The sequence below is a fragment of the Chrysemys picta genome, chromosome 3 (genome assembly GCF_011386835.1).
Source record: "Chrysemys picta bellii isolate R12L10 chromosome 3, ASM1138683v2, whole genome shotgun sequence".
Lineage (NCBI taxonomy): Eukaryota > Metazoa > Chordata > Testudines > Emydidae > Chrysemys > Chrysemys picta.
In genome coordinates, this window is record NC_088793.1 from 146,126,374 (window position 1) to 146,142,885 (window position 16,512).

General features: G+C 42.3%; 1 protein-coding gene across 11 annotated transcripts in view; it reads left to right on the plus strand.

Moving 5' to 3' along the window:
• LTBP1 (latent transforming growth factor beta binding protein 1) overlaps nt 1-16,512 on the plus strand; it is a 333,039-nt gene that overhangs the window by 43,541 nt on the left and 272,986 nt on the right. The window lies entirely within an intron of this gene.

Here is a 16,512-nt window from a genome sequence, read left to right on the forward strand (position 1 = left end):
CTGGGCTCCCTCAGGAGGACCCTGTGAGGTGGGGCTTGGCAGGAAGTACCACCCAGCAGGACCTCTGGGGTGGCTCCACCCAGCCCATTGATTGGCTAGTACTAGTACTTAAACCAGAAAGCACAAAGGGGCATCAACACAGACTGCTTGCCCATCTCTGCTCCAGACCCTACTTGCAATAGACACTAGACTCCGGCTTCCCACCCTGGTTTGTCCTCTAGTTTGCTATTTAATTGCTGTCTGTAACTTGGTGCCCAACCCCAGTCTCCTGATAACCTGACGCCTGATTCTCGGTCTGCCCACTGTCCTGTCTTCTGGTACCAGACTCTGACCTTTTGGTACCAGACTCGACCTAACACCCTGATTTCCTCACTGGACACTAGGTCTGACTGTCCACATCCCAGGCATGACACTAGGAACCATGGTTTCCTTGTTAGCTCTCACAGGAGCTACTACTGTACTATCATTCTTCCTTAGCAGCTTGGGGACAATATTTGCAGGTCACTTATTCATACCACCATATGATGATGTGTCCCTTGTGGCATAGTCTTTCTTGTACAATTATGCTAACAAGTAGAGTGTACCTCACAGTGGAGCCTCAATTTTTTTAATTAACTTATCAGTTATTTTCTTTGATAGATACGGGAGTAAGTTTAGACTGGAATGTCTGTTGGTAACAGCAGAATATTCCATAGACATTACAAGGTAAATATATTCCATGTGCCCGGGAATTCTGCCCTTTGCTTTCAAGGCATTTCAAGAAAGAGAGCTACTTGTAAAACTACATCACCAATTAAAATTTGGTTGGTTGAAATGGAAGTTTCAGCCACTCTATTTTAAGCTGTAGTGTTGTCAAAATTTGTTGGTTAAACTGGATTGTGATTGGCTGGTCAATATATGGATGAGAGGCATTGACAAATATGTCCAGTTTTAATGTTCATTTTTACTTGACACCATAGGTTTCTATCTTTTTTGCTTATGTGTATGTGATCTTCCAGCACTGCCTACCCAGGACTATCCCAGAAAAAATAGCATTTTGAGATACGCCTCAAAGCTGTGTCTTTTCTCTGTACAATTTCCCCTCATTGCTAACACTTCCTTGCTCCCCCCCTGTAGCTCTAGAATACACAAAGCTCTACGCGGCTACCAGCATTTTAACCGCTTTGCTGTCTACCACTGTTCAGGACAAATCTAGATAACATAGTGAGGCAGATGCTGGCATCTTCTTTATGTTAGACCTCCTACCATTGATACTACTAGTGGAGCTTCATTGATGAAAGAAAGGGTTCAGAAGTTGGGGGGAAATAGGCCAGTGCAGACCAGGCTGATTTAATTACAAAACTGAAACTGTACTAAGGAGTTGTTTAAAACAGCAAAAGAACTACTGGTGAATATGTATCATTTCCAGTCCTGGAGGGGTAGAGTAACAATTTCCTAGGTGATAAAGGATCTGTATTTCCTTTGGAAACAGAAACCTACAGGAAGCATCATTGGAGATTTGGTGTATCTGAAGTAGGACAAAGTATAATGGAATTTGTTTCTGGACAGCATGGACCAAATTCTGCTCTTATTAACACTGGCATAAATCCAAAGTAACAACTAAAATCAACTTTGGGAAAGCTGAGAGGCACTTTTGGCATGATCTAAATATGCAAGCATGTTAAAAAGCAGGAAAAACTGTAAAGTGCTCTAGGGAATCTAGGATATTGTAATATACTAGGAAAAACTGTTTTCGGTCCTATCCAATAACCGGCACTGTGCGCTTGATTTGTGATTCTACTGTAGGGCAGTAGCTTCTGGCATTATACCAAAAGAGCAGGTCACGGTTATGGCTGAGCTGGTGGTCTCTGTGCTAGAGATAGTTATAGCTATAGAAAACCCCTTTCCTTGCAGGAATCACTCAGGGCTTGTCTACATTGTGCCTTAGCCCACACTAGAGGGGTGTAAATTCTAGTGCATACTAGCATGTTGTGCACTAACTGGCCCATGCGGACCCTGCTAGCATGCACTAAAAGTTCCCCAGTGTGCGTTAATATATTAGCAAATAATTATAAAAATAAAGAGTATTTACTGTTCGCACCTATAAATCTGAAAGCTGGACATCAGTGTCTATCAGTGCATGGTCTGAAACAGAGATGTCCTGCATGACTATATCTCTCTGTAGAAAGTAAGAAAAAATCTAGTCTAAATATGAGGCATACTAAGGCTGTGGGGGCGGGGGGAAAGGGGACTTGTCTTCTAGTAGAGCATTAAGTATAAATATAAATAAATTAATGGAGATATCCCATCTCCTAGAACTGGATGGGATCTTGAAAGGTCATTGAGTCCAGTCCCCTGCCTTCACTAGCAGGACCAAGTACTGATTTTTGCCCCAGATCCTTAAGTGGCCCCCTCAAGGAATGAACTCACAACCCTGGGTTTAGCAGGCCAATGCTCAAACCACTGAGCTAACCCTCCCCCTTCTACTGCCCTACAGTAGAATCACAAAGTATTGGTGATGGGGTCTTAATGCAGGGACACATTGTGTTGGAGGACTTCGCTGTGAGTTTCAACGAGTCCTATACAATCTCTCTCCTGAAGACTGTCAGCAGTTGTGTTTCAATTATTTATAAATAATATAAAACTTCTTGATTTTTAAATGATTCCCCTAAACTTAGCTGAGGGGTCGTTCCTCAGTAAGAAATATTTATGTGAAATGTGGAGGTATTCAGTCTCCCAGATATTTTTGAGTTATTTGTGACTTAAAAATCTGACAATACTTGTAAGACCTTTTTTTTTCACTTCTTCAGTAGCAGAAAAATGGTTGAGATTTTCCTCACATTTTCAAAAACAAACAAAACTGAAAAAGAGTGTACACTAGTTTAGATTAAACAGCCCCCAAGGAAAAGTTTTCAACAAGTTATGAGCATATGAAAATAGGCCAGTAATGAAGGTCCCAATGTAAAGTTTAGTTTAAGAGACTGTAAATGATCTGTAGATATCTATGTACAAAAAAAGAATAAATTCTTCCAAGATGGATTCAATGTAAATTGCAATAATGTTTGGATTTTAAAGTATGCATTAAACAGAAGATTGTTTTATTATTCCATACCATCCAGCTTGAGGACAGATTTGTAGAGCACATGACACTGCTGGCATGTTTTAAAAGAAATTCCTCACTAGTCTGGATGCTATAATAAACAGTGTTGTAATCTTGTCAGATATTTATTATATACAGCTCATATAATATTTTACAACATATTTTAGTTGAGAAATATTGCTTTTGGATAGTCTAAGCTGTGGCTTGACATGTAGTTTTGTTAAAACTTTTTTTGAGATGCAATTCTATGTATGCTATACCAAGGACAAATGGGTATCAAAAACAGAAAAGGAAGAAAGAAACTTACAAGACAATACTAGCACTTACTATTATGTCATTGGGCAGTAGGTGGCAAGCTTTGCTTTTCATTCTCTTTAGGACTTATTTACATACCAAAGAATGCCAGAATTTGAAAAGGGTGGTTTGAATTCACTGGAATATGTCATTTCTTGGCAGCATATCTTGAACCACCTATTTTGTTCAATGTGTATAATTGCGTTTCTGTTGAATGCTGAAGTGGGCCTTCTCTTCCTCAAATGGCAGATGGATATGAATGAGTACATATGAGCTCTGTTTTGTTCTCTTATGGTTTCAGCAAAAGATTACTAATACACAAAATAAATTAGAAACAAATGAACTGCTGTCAATGGGCAATCCCAAATAATTTGTTGGGTGAGGCCTTGCCATATACCTCTAAAGTGGTTGTGGAGCAGCAGCACCTAGTTTCTAATAGAGAAAAACTAACTTTTTTCTGTTTACCATTCCCCTGAAACGTATTTTCAACTTTTGCCTGGTCAAGCAGTATTTTGTAATTTACAACTGGGAGTGGGGAAGAGGGTAATAGCAAAACAGTTTTGACAATTGAGACAGGAAGCAACAAGAACAACACATCCAAAGATAAACTTCTTTTTGTTTGGTGCTTTGTTTCTCCCAAAGCCACTCTACTGTGCTCATATATTAGATCAGAAGCTGGTGCACTAAAGTGTCAGGAAACCTCCACCCAGTGGTTAACAATAACTTTTGGTGGAAAAAAAGAGAAGATTTTAGAAAATATTGGTTTCAACTGTCTTAAGGCCAAAATGTGACCATTTTCTGGGGGGGGGGGAAGGTGGGCAAATTTTTTACCTCCTTTGAGAGACAGCAGTGAGAGAGAGAGTGAGTGGTTCCTGGGGCGGGAGGGAGGGAGAAGCTCCTGGAATAAGTTAGAACAGATCCCACAATGGCTACCTATGTGTTGTGCTATTGCCCAGAATCTTGTAGCATTGAGAACCCCTTGCATTGGGGCCTGTGGAGGAGTGGGGGCATTATAGTATTACTTACATTGATCCATGCTGGTCCAACGCTGGGGGAATTCTCCCTCAGCCCATTTTAACTCATCCTTTATATGCTGCTGGAATAGGCAAGAGCCAGAATTGCCTCTGGGCAACAGAGAAATGCATGTTGATCTTTATGAAACAGTTTTGAATTCTGCATGGTAAGCAGGGTTGCCAACCCTCTGGGACTGTCCTGGAGACTTCAGGAATTAAAGATTACTCTTTAATTAAAGATAATGTCATGTGATGAAACCTCCAGGAATATGTCCAACCAAAATTGGCAGCCCTAATGGTAAGCGTGAGTGAATTTAGCAGAATTGTTGCCATTGCTAAATTAGTTCACATAAAAACCCATAACAATTGTAGACGTAGAGAGTTTTTATTTAACCACTCATTTATTTTTATTGAAATATCACAGAACACAACAATTAGCATCTGCTATGAGCACCAGCTAGCCACAGTCTGTTTTTCCCCTGCAGACTAGAGCCCTGCCTTTCTAAAATGGAGGATTATGACCTTTGATTTCTCCAGTCACACCCTTACTAACAACAGAAACTGCTTCTCAAAGCAATGTTCATTTATGGTTTTCCAGCTGTTACACTGATCCAGACCCTTAGCAAGGAGTCAGGCTCTTTCTTTAGTAGACCAGAGGCTTAGTGCTTCAGGGAATATCTTGTATCCTGAAATAGTTCCCTACCTCTGAACTCTACAGGCTGCTTTTTGATGGAGCTGTTAAAAGGCTGGGAAGTTCCCACAATGGATTGTCCTTTGATCTGATCTTCATTCTGAAAATGAAGGTAAAACAGATATAATGTACATGTCCTGTTCCTCACCCCCGACCTATCTCAGAGCTGGGAGTTAGTGCAGGGCAACCAGGACAGAGAGAGGTCCTGAATGGAGTATGAGATGTAACCTCATCTAGTCTGCCTTTAATCCGAGTAGCTGATTTAAAAGGACTGCTGGAGAGAGAGTAAAGAGGAGCTGCTGCTAGTTTTTCAAGCAGTTGTGTGCAGATCAGAGAGCTCAGACTTGGGGCTGGATTCACAGTAATTGACCTGCTGAACAACGCTGTAGCACCTGCCATCCTTTCTTACAGATGGTGTTCCGCCCCATTCCTCCAGGTTCCTGCTGGGGAAGAGAGCCACAAAAGCTCTTTTCCAGCCTTCCCTGCCACAGCAGGATCAGGATGGGTTCCTTAAGTTGGTACCAGATAAAATCTTCCCTGCATTGTAGAGATGTTTTGGGGTTGGGCTCTCTGTTGCTAATTGCCATGGGGATTTATATTCAGCCCAATGGGTTTCTCCTGACTGTCTTCCTAGGTGAGCTCCATTTTGAAGCTGTCAGCCAGGGATATGTCTTTAGCCTGTATGGTCCCCTACAACTCTGGTCCCTATGAACCTTCTCCCTAGCTGAGTATTAATCAGCCAGAGAGGAATCTGTCCTTTGCTGCAATGTCAAGAAGGTGATGAATGCTGTCTGTGCCTCTCCCAACTTCATTCACAAGAGCCTGACATCCTTAAGTGACAATTGGGTGGGAACTGTTGCAGATTCTACCCTGAAGAAGTAGGAGGAATCGGGCAACTATGGAAGAAGTATGAAGCCACTTCGTTGACTGGCTTACCTCCATGCAAGGATCTGGAGTAGCCAGCCCAGATAAGGATGTGCCTTAGCCCTAGATCTTCTGTGTATTTAACACCATATAACTGGTTGTCCACAGACCAAATAATAGCCTCTTTCAAATAGCCAGTCATTAGGATACCGAGACCATGACAACTTCCTTTAACCTTGAACTGCAGCAGCCCTTCCTCTTTGCAGATCACTGACTCACAGCTTATGCATTCTGAGAATGCAATTATGCATCTTCTATTTTGTGTTTAATTTACTTTTAAATTTGTTTGATATCAAATGTTGCTTTGTCATTGTCAAAAGTAAAACAGATGCACTATTTGATGATAAGATAACTTTGGGGAAGCAGTGTATTCTAGTGGATAGAGTATATAACCAGAAGCTCTTTGCACAAGGGACTGTTCCTTGCTATGTATTTGTACAGTGCAGTGCACTTGGGGCCTCTAGGCTACACTGCAATAAAAAATCTGCAGCACTGAGTCTCCGAGACTGTCTCAGCTGACTCAGGCTTGCGGGGCTAAAAATAGCAGTGTAGCAGTTTGGGTTTGGGATGAAGCCTGGGCTCTGATACCCTCTTCCCCTGCCCCCAACAGGGTTTCAGAGCCCAGGCTGCAGCCTGAGCCTGAACTAGGGTGACCAGATCACAACACGAAAATGTCAGGACACATTGGGGTGCCATCAGCCCCGCCCACAGTCCACCCCTGTCTTCCCAGGCTCCGCCCCCTCCCCACTTGCCCCCCCCCAGACCCTTCCTCATCCCCCGGCCCCCTGCTGGCTTGCTGCGTCCCTCCTCAGTCTCCCACCCACCACTTGCCTCCTCGCCCCCCCCCCCCCAGCCACTCGCTCGCCTCCTTGCCCCCCCCCCCACGCCTGCCAGCCACTCACCCCTACGACACCAACTTCCCTCTGCTGGGTGGGTGCTCGCTCACCCCCCACCTCTTCCCGTCCAAGCATCCACCCTCACTGCCCCCATTCCACCCCCTTCCTCCAAGTCCCTGCCCCTGCCCTGCCTCTTCTCCACCTCCTCCCCGTAGCGCACCGTGTCCCCACTCCTCCCCCTCCCTCCTGGAAAGCGCTAAGTGCTGCCAAACAGCTGTTAGTCGTCGGGAAGCGCTGGGACGGGGGGAGGAGCGGGGACACGGCATGCTGGGGGGCAGAGGAAGAGGGGGGAGCTTGGCTGCAATTTTTCCCCATGGGTGCTCTAACCCTGAAGCACCCATGGAGTCGGTGCCTCCCTCCCTCTCGTCTCCTTACCTGAATATTGGGACAAATGGCGTCCCGATCGTACATTGATCGGGACGTGGGACAAAGGGTTAAATATTGGGACAGTCCCGATTTTATTGGGACACCTGCTCACCCTAGCCTGAACATCTACACTGCATATTTTATAGCCCTGCAGCCTCAGACCCGTGAGCCTGAGTCAGCTGACCTGGGCCTGGTGCGGCTGCGACCGAGGTCTTTCGTTGCCGAGTAGACGTACCCCAGGTGTTACAGTAATACAATTTATCAGTGCATTCTAAACAAAGACAAGTTTAAAAAAGTAAACTAACAGATATACTACTTATTTCTGTCAAAAGCACAGAAATGTTAAATTCACAATGGCAGCTATTGTTAATCATATGTTTTTGGTTTTAAATGCTTTAAAAAAAATTCCTTAAAACAACCATTTAAAAATTGTGCATAGAAAAGTAGTTTGTTTTAAAAACTTCAAAGCTTTTGAATATTTAAGAGGTGGCCGTAGAGACTAGGTGATGGCTCCCGTTTTAAAAGACCTATGTTTTTGTTGGCTCTAATCATGTTCTGAAAATGTCATATATTATGTGCACTGTACAACATTTTTACACTATTATTCCCTAATTTAATTTTCTGCAAATAGGCAAATCACTTTCCCCCATTAAGGCATGCCAAGATTTTTAAAAATCTAAATTGTTGCTGTTTGTTCTCCCCCCCCCCCCCCGCCCAAGTTATTTGAGCAAAAAAAGAATCTTTTCATTCCTCCAACTGGGAAATGTTCAAGTGCAGTCCTTTTCACGTTTGGCAAAAAATAGTTTCCTCCTTGAAATGAGACCAAGTGTGCCAAGTTTCACCTTGAAAGATTCCTCTGCCCAGCAAATGTTATAAAGTATGACCCTGCAAAAATTAGGGGGGTTGTATGCCAGTGCTTATAGTTCCAAATTTACTATGGACCATTTTCTATTAATTATAGTACACTCCTAGAAAATGCAGCTACGGAAATTATACAGTTCCATTGTGCTTGAAAATAAGGTGATTACTACATTAAATTACCTGTTTCCTTACTGTATTATGTTGCATGTTCCTGAAAAAAATGGTTGAAAAGGTTTTGCCATCATAAAAGAATGAAACCAAAGAGACAGTGAAAGCTGATGCTTGTTACATACTCCTTTTTATTCTATCCTTGGTGGTCTTGCAGTTGTAGATATAAAATTCTTTGGGAATGCCTGTTAAATGTTTCTCTTACCACAAGTACAGTTCAAAGTCAGATTTCTTTTTGATGCTGAAAGGGGTAGATTGCCTAAAACTCTCTGTGTATAATGGTTGCCAAGTTGTTTGACATAGTGTGAATGTTGCTGTGGTTTTGTTAGGGTCTGCTTCTCTTAATATTCAGAAAGTTCTGAAGTACTCCTGACTCTCAAAAAGGGATTTATATCTGATTCAACATCCTGCCTGGTACACAGGATGTAATATATACATTTTAAAGAATTTCAGTTGTAAGTCTTCTCTGAAAATGTGGAACCTATAGTACTTATACAACATATATATTAATTTCCTTTTTAACATGACAGCAATGGCAATATAAATAATTTGTCTGAAGACATTTGCATGCTTCACACATGTTTTTAACCTTATACAGATATGCCTGAAAATGCATGTGGTGGTGGTTAGAAACCATTGCTGGTTTTTGTCCAATATTAATAGTGCAGGTAAATGGTTAATTTGGGATTATGTGAGCACTATGCAATCCACCATTGTTATCAAGGAAATGCAGCATTTTAATTCTCTCAAACTTATTATATTAGGTACAGAATAATTAGGTGTAAAATATGGTAAATTTTAAGTACAAATGTAAAATATTGGATTTTGCTTCTCCCCTCCTCCTTTGTAGAAAGCCTACTGTACAGTTTAAACCTACTTAATCATTGGGTAATTATTTTCACTGAAGTGTTTGAAAACAATTGTATCAAACAAGCATAAATAAAATAAAACAAAACAAAACAGAAAACATACAAATTTGTATTTTAGTTTCATACAAAAACTAGTGTTAATGAAACCTAAGTTTGAGAAATCAAATAAGGAAAAGTCAGAAAATGTAGAGTTTAAGGTCTAAAGCTCATCCTCAGTTCTACCTCCTTGTGCTTATACCTGAAAACATTTCTCTTTATATTATTACAAATTATTTTACAATTAATATATTAACATGAAATATAACTGGAATTTCTTATGACCTTATATAGTGTAAGTTACAGTACAATAAATATAGACCACAACTTTAAAAAGTGAGTGCCTAAAAGTAGAGTCCTAAATCCATATTTTGATTTTCAAATGTGCTCAGCACCCTGCAGATTCCATTCAGTTCAGTGGGAACTTCTGGGTGTCAGCACTTCTGTAAATCAGGCTACTTTGTTAGGTGCCCGATGTGGATTTTTCTCTTCAGTCTTCTTTATCAGTCCAGGGATATTTGAGAAGAGAATATCAAAAGCCCCCCCCTCTACCTACAAAACCTCAACACAGCTGCAAGTGTTTTTCCTCCACGCCCCCAGATCCAGATAAGGTGACCAGACAGAAAATGTGAAAAATTGGGACGGGGGTGGGGGGTAATAGGAGCCTATATAAGAAAAAGACCCCAAAATTGGGACTGTCCCTATAAAATCGGGACATCTGGTCACCCTAAATCCAGACACTCCAGGAAAAAAAATCCTCCCAGCAACCATTAGGGGCAAGGACTTATTTCCAACTACATCCTCCTATACATTGAATAACAAGGCCTCTGCTAAGCATTCCTGATAGTACAGACCAGATCTGACAGAATTCTTAGGTTGTGCTTTCCAGGCTTTCAAGGAAAAACAGACCAGAAGGAGGAGGAAGAAGAGAGAAGAAAAAAATCATTCACCCTCCCCCACTTACTAGTGATAATGACCAGCATATACTGAGGACTGAGTATTGCACAGAGGAAACCAAATCCAAAAGAGTCATGGTGTAATATAAGGATTGCAGCTGAAGATGATGCAGAGCCAGGGAAGATGGAGCTCATCATGAGAAGGGCGAGAGGAAGAAGTGAATGTTACAGAGGATCAGAAGACATCCCAGAATCTTAGGCACAGAAGAGAGGAGACTAAAGAGGACCTATCAATCATAGAAATGTAAGACTGGAAGGGAACTTGAAAAGTCATCTAGTCCATCCCCCTGTGCTGAGGCAGGATCAAGTATACAGAGACAATCCCTAACAGGTGATTGTCTCACCTGTTCTTGAAAACCTCCAATGGCAGAGATTCCACAACCTCCCTTGGAAGCTTATTTCAGTGCTTAACTAACCATGGTAGTTAGACATTTTTTCTTGGGCTGTTGATTAATCGCAGTTAACTCATACGATTAGCTCAAAAAATCGCCATTAAAAAATGAATCACCCTGTTAAACAATAGAATACCAATTTAAATTTATTAAATATTTTGGATGTTTTTCTAAGTTTTCAAATATATTTATTTCTATTACAACACAATACAAAGTGTACAGTGCTCACTTTATATTATTTTTATACAAATATTTGCACGGTAAAAATGATAAACAAAAGAAATAGTATTTTTCAGTTCACTTCATACAAGTACTGTAGTGCAATCTCTTTATCATGAAAGTGTAACTTATATATGTAGAATTATGTACAAAAATACATAACTGCACTCAAACAAAACAATGTAAAACTTTAGAGCCTACAAGTCCACTCAGTCCTACTTCTTGTTCAGCCAATCCTAAGACAAACAAGTTTGTTTACTTTTACTGGAGATACTGTTGCCTGCTTCTTATTTACAATGTCACTTGAAAGTAAGAACAGGCATTTGCATGGGCCCTTTTGTAGCCAGCATTGCAAGGTATTTGTGCCAGATATGCTAAATATTTGTATGCCCCTTCTTGCTTCGGCCACCATTCCAGAGAACATGCTTCCATGCTGATGACATTCGTTAAAAAATAATGCATTAATTAAATTTGTGACTGAACTCCTTGGTGAGAACTGTATGTTCTTTGAGTGCTTGTTCATGTCCATTCCAATCAGGTGTATGCGCGTGCACGATGACCGGAAGATTTTTCCCCTAGCAGCATCCGTTGGGCTGGTCTGGGCGCCCCTTGGAGTTGCACCTTCATGGCGCCCAATATAGAGCCCTGCCGACCCACCACCCCTTCAGTTCTTTCTTACCGCCAGTGATAGTTGGCTGGAACGTGCCTTAGCCCTTGCTTAGCAAGCACATTCTGTACTCATTGGATATGGTTTCCTTAGTGTCTTCTTAGTATTAGAGTTCTTAGTATAGTGCTGTTGGGGGTGTACTCCTCTCCATCCCCTCTCCCCGGAGCCGTGGGTCCCTGGGGTTTAAAAACACTGTGGCCTACGCAAAGCGTACGCCGAACAGCAGTCCACACTTGTCGTGTTTATGGTGCCTAGGGGAGGGCCACCAAAAGGATCGCTGTAAGATCTGCCACGAGTTCCGCCCTAGAACCCTTAAAGAAAGGGAACAGCGGCTAAAGGTGATCCTCATGGAGGCAGCCCTACGTCCCCACTCCGACCAAGGCTTAGTGGACCCGGCCCCTAATGCTACGTCCTCGACACAGAGCACCCCACCACCGTAGTCAAGCTCGGCGCAGAGAAAGGACTCGTTCCGAGATGCCCGGCACCGATCTCACTTGCCAGTGCCTCAGAAGAAAAAGAAGCCGTACAGCCGCTCTCCTCCGGCTAAACCCAGAGATGTGAGAACCCAGCTGGGCCACAACTCCAGATCCCCTGCTGGGGCCATGTCAACTCCTGCCCAAGTGAGGCAGTTGAGTCTGGCCTGCCCTCGGTTGCTGGTCCCTACACAGCAGCTACAGCTCCCTTTGAAGCCAGAAGCTTACCAAGCCGTTCGGGATCTCCTGCACCTTACGGTGCCATTTTTGCCGCCAAGGAGGGAAGAACCTTCAGTGCTGGTGGACCCGCCCCGCCCCCTGGTGCAGTCAAGAAGGAAGCCAGCTATGATGTCAAGGCACTCCCCCTCTCCATGTCCCTCGGCACTGGCTCACTCAGACAGAGAGCCTATCCGCTCCCGGAGCTCTCGATGCTCAAGGCACCGAGGCTCAGCTCCTCTATGGTCTTCAGTCTCAGAGACCTGGGAGTCAGAGTCCGACTCCTATCACTCCAGGAGAAGCAGGAGTTGCAGATCAAGGTCTGGGAGAGACAGGAGGGAGCCCCAGGCGTGGCCTCTGCAGTGGCAGAACCCACCTCAGTGGCCCTTCTGGACCCCCTGGGCCTTTCACTGAGGAACCCAAGGTCACTGCTCCGTGACGCCTTCTGTGGCCTCAGCCACTTTTGTCCAGCCATTGGCTACGCATCTGCCCTCAGTGCCTGCCCACATGCTAATGCCTCTGACAGCAGCACTGTCGTCGACTCCAGCACTGTGCTTGGCACCGCCCTTGCAAGTGTCCTCATGCCTGTCTCCCACACCAGCACCGTAGTCGACGTCGACTACGACGCAGGCACTGACAGCCCCAGTGCCAATGTCGGTGTCGGGCCCTCCGCCTTCGTCAGCGCCTGCGAGTGGATCGACACTGGCTCCATCGACAGTTCTTTCCGTCGTACTGATGGTGGTGCCAGCCTTTGGTCCAGCTCCGGCACCATCTGGCGCAACACTAGCCTGCACACTCCCGCCACACAGCGGAGACGCTTCCGATCTGCAACCTCCTCTGAGAGTCTATCATCAGAACTGACAGGACAGTTCTCGGAGGAGGAGCAGAAGTGGCAGGAGGAGGCAACACCCATCCTCAGGCCAGGGCTTTTTGAAGGTGCGGTCAAGGACACACCAGATCAGAGACTGGATCTACCCCGCCTTACCTTTTCCTGCCGACTATCCCCTTTCTACTGTGCATGGTCCCGTTTCACTTCGGACCACAGGGTGCTCTGCATGGTAGAGAGGGGATACTACATCCAATTCTGTGCCCTGCTGCCCTTTCACCCCCCTTCCCCGTCCCTCTTCAGGGACCCATCTCACAAGCATCTACTCATCCAGGAGGTGCAGTTGCTCCTATCGCTAGAGGCAGTGGAGGAGGTTCCTCGGGAACACAGGGGCGAGGGTTTCTATTCCTGGTATTTCCTAATACCTAAAGCCAAAGGTGGCCTCAGGCCTATCCTGGACCTGCGAGAGCTCAACAAATTCGTAAAGAAACTTAGGTTCCGCATGGTCTCCTTGGCCTCCATCATCCCCTCACACAATCCAGCAGATAGGTATGCCGCCCTCAACTTGAAGGATGCGAACTTTCATATCACCATCACTCAGCTCCACAGGAAGAACCTCAGGTTTGTGATCAATGGTTCCTACTACCAATTTACTATCCTCGGGTATTCCCCAAGTGCATGGCAGTCGTCGCCACGTTCTTGCGGAGGCACCAGGTATGGGTGTTCCCGTACCTTGACCACTGGCTGATCAAAGATTTGACAAAACGCAAAGAAGGTACCAATCCAAGATTTCTAACAAGAGCTACAGCACTCAAGAAGACAAGGTTTAAGAATCTGAAGTGTTGTCCAAAATCTGAGCGGGACTAGGTGTGGAACATGCTTTCAGAAGTCTTAAAAGAGCAACACTCCGATGCAGAAACTACAGAACCCAAACCACCAAAAAAGAAAATCAACCGTTTGCTGGTGGCATCTGACTCAGATGATGAAAATGAACACGTGTCTGTCCACTCTGCTTTGGATTGTTATTGAGCAGAACCCATCATCAGCATGGATGCATGTCCTCTGGAATGGTAGTTGAAGCATGAAGGGACATACGAATCTTTAGCAGATCTGGCACATAAATATCTTGTGACGCTGGCTACAACAGTGCCATTCGAACACTTGTTCTCACTTTCAGGTAACATTGTAAACAAGAAGCGGGCAGCATTATCTCCTGCAAATTGTAACCAAACTTGTTTGTCTGAGCAACTGGCTGAAGTAGGACTGAGTGGACTTGTAGGCTTTAAAGTTTTACATTGTTTTATTTTTGAATGCAGGTGTTTTATTTAGTTTATTTATTTACATAATTCTACATTTGTAAGTTCAACTTTTATGATAATACAAGTACTGTAGTGCTATCTCTTTATGTGAATTGAAAAATACAATTTCTTTTGTTTTTTACAATGCAAATATTTGTAATAAAAAATAAATATAAAGTGTACATAATCCTACACTACACACTTTGTATTCTGTGTTGTAATTGAAATCAATGTATTTGAAAATGTAGAAAACATTAAAAAATATTTAAATAAATGGTATTCTGTTAATGTTTAACAGTGCGATTAATTTTTTAAATCGCTTAACAGCCCTAATATCTAGCCTAAGTCTCCCTTGTTGCAGATTAAGCCGATTACTTCTTGTCCTATCTTCAGCCGACGTGGAGAACAGTTGATCACCATCCTCTCTATAACAGGCCGTAATATTTTAAGACTGTTATCTCCCTCTGACTTCTTTTCTCAATACTAAACATACATAGCTTTATTAACCTTTCAGCATAGGTCAGGTTTTCTAAACCTTTTATCATTTTTGTTCCTCCCCTCTGGACTCTCGCCAATTTGTCCACACCTTTCCTAAAGTGTGGCACCCAAAACTGGACACAGTACTCCAGCTGAGGCCTCACCAGTGCCAAGTAGAGTGGGACAGGTACCTCATGAGTCTTCCATAAGGCACTGCTGTTAATACACCCCAGACTGATATTAGTCTTTTTTGTAACCAAGCCAACAATGTGATGCATATTCAATTTGTGATCTGCTGTAACTCTCAGATCCTTTTCAGCAGTATTACTGCTCAGCCAGTTATTCTCCATTTTGTATTTGTGCATTTGATTTTTGCTTTCTAAGGGTACACTTTGCACTTGTCTGTATTGAATTTCCTCTTGTTGATTTCAGACCAATACTTCAATTTGTCAAGGTTGTTTTGAATTCTAATACTGTCCTCCAAAGTGCTGTCATCCGCAAAATTTTATAAGCATCCTCCATGCCATTATCCAAGTCATTAATGAAAACGTTTAATAGTATTGGACCAGGACAGACCTCTGTGGGAGCCTACTAGATACAGTTTGACAGCAAACAATAGTTACATAGTTTTCCTTAGTAAATGATAAGTTCTGGTACAAATTTTTTGTTAAATGCACTTGATTTACACTTAAAAAAAAAGTCCTCTGTCTGTCTAAAACAGAAAAAATATTTTTTCTTCACTTACACTCAAGAAGCCTCATTGTTTTTGAAGATGCATTTTCATCACCACCAATAAATTGTGAAATACCTTTGAAATGCTTGGTTTCTTAATATTTGATATTTTTTTTTACAATAAATAAGCAGACAGGGAAAAAACAGTGCATTTAATAGACTGAATTTCACATTAAGCTAATAAAACCAAATGTGACAGGGTGTTGGTTCAAATGATACAGTGAGTAGTTCAGGTGATGAATTTCAATAATAAATCTGTTTCATTATTCAAGGGTACATAAAACTTTTGCCTTTTCTTTAACTTAGAATAAAAAATGTCAAAATCATGCCTTAGAAAGCTAAGAGAAATCTTTGAATATCAAATTTTGGGAGTATGAAATTAAACCAAAGCTGTTATCTAAATGGAGAAATTTTGCAACATTTAAAAAATAATGATATGTACCGGTAATCTATTAGTATTTGTGCTGTTGTTCTGACTGTTTGATACTTTTGTGTTCACTTTCTTACCTATGAAATAGTTGGTCATTTCTAAGAGGTAAGTGTGTTTTTCTTCTAGTTTGTTGAATGGTAACAGGGTGTGTAAGATTTAAATTTGTTTAATATATTGGGAATTCAAGCATGTATTGCTTTGAAGTCATTAAGAAGAAGGGAGAAAAAGAGGGCTATACCAGATGTGTCAGTAATGAAGCGTGTAAATCAAAAGAATGTGAAAAGAAGCTTCTAAAACTGAGCCCTAAGGATGTAATTTCAAACACCTTACAGCCTCTCCTTTTTTATAGCTTAGACTTGCTGTAATGACAGCACTCAACTTCAAGACTGAACAAAAAATGCTTATATAATAGAGAAAAAAAAGTACCATAAAAACTGGCTTACTGTTGTTCCTTTTTGTAGCCCAAAACTGAGATTGTGACCTTACATTTTATCTGATATACAGATATCGAGCCAAAATACCAGCACTGGGGACCAGGAAAGAGTCAAAAAAAAAAAAAAATCCAAGTATTGTAACTGCCCTTTTCAAAATATACTTTGAAAAATTCTTAACAAACTTTGTAGTTTTTA